Source organism: Hipposideros armiger, unplaced genomic scaffold (genome assembly GCF_001890085.2).
Source record: "Hipposideros armiger isolate ML-2016 unplaced genomic scaffold, ASM189008v1 scaffold_202, whole genome shotgun sequence".
NCBI lineage: Eukaryota > Metazoa > Chordata > Mammalia > Chiroptera > Hipposideridae > Hipposideros > Hipposideros armiger.
The window spans coordinates 1,175,113-1,176,159 of NW_017731552.1; the positions used below are offsets into that span (position 1 = coordinate 1,175,113).

The 1,047-nt window shown below is 47.5% G+C and overlaps 1 protein-coding gene across 4 annotated transcripts in view; it reads left to right on the forward strand.

Moving 5' to 3' along the window:
* Window positions 1-1,047, forward strand: part of CHAF1A (chromatin assembly factor 1 subunit A) — a 29,555-nt gene that overhangs the window by 15,904 nt on the left and 12,604 nt on the right. The gene's annotated exons all lie outside the window — the stretch shown is intronic.

Genomic DNA, 1,047 nt, shown 5'->3' on the forward strand with positions numbered 1-1,047 from the left:
CTCTCTCTCTCTCTCTAGAGCAAAAGTAGTTTATTGTTAGGTAATCCACTCCACAGGCAGAGTAGAAGCTGCCCTTAGGCAAGAGACAGCCCCGACCCTCCATAGGGCTTTGCTTTTTATTAAGCTTTTTAATTGGCATTGGGATTTCTGACAGTCCCTGGATGACCCTGTTGTGAGGGCTGCCGGCCTGAGCCGTTCTTTCCTTGCTGAGGGGAATGGCTGGCTCTCTGATATCAAACTCAATAGACATAGGTTCTCCTTCTGACTCCCCATGTTGTCCTTACGTGCTGCCAACTTTAGGATCTGCTGACAGATATTAAAGATGCTAAAGGAGCCTGAGCAGGGAGGTCAAGCCTTCCAGAATTTACAGTGGGTGGTTCTTAGGATAGACACCAGTGTTTCAGGTTCACATCAGCCTTCAGTGTTGAAATCGGCCCTGGGTCAAAAGTCATCTTGTATCATAACAGCGTGAATCTTGGTAAACTGTTCACTCTCCTGGTCTCAGATTCTTCAATTGGGAGCTCAGGTCTTACTCTCTTCTTTTTTTTTTTTTTCCTTTCAAAGAAAAGTCAGGTTTATTGAGCTATAATTTACAATAAAACTTGCCCTTTTAAGGAGTACTGTTGAATGAGTTTTGACAATGTATGAGTCCATGTAACCACCGCCATAATCAAGATCTAGAGAGATTCTGTCACCCCAAACAGCTTCTTCGTAGCCAGTCCCCTCCTTCCCCCTCCAGCCCCTGGCCACCACTGCTGTCACTAGTTTTGCCTTTTCCAGAAACCCGTGTTAATAGCAGCACAGAGTGTCTCTCCTTTTTTTTTTTAAAGATTTTTATTGGGGGAAGAGGAACAGACGAGTTGCTGTCCTTTTGTTCTTCAGTCTAGTTGTGGAGGATGTTGCTTCACTGGCCCAAGTTGGCACCATCATTGCGCTCTTCCCAGGAGAGGCAGCTGGCCGCTCACGCTGGCTGCTGGCCACACACGGTAGCCCATGGCAACCCACTGCAGCAGGGGCTGCAGCCTACGCTGTCGCCAGCAACTGACA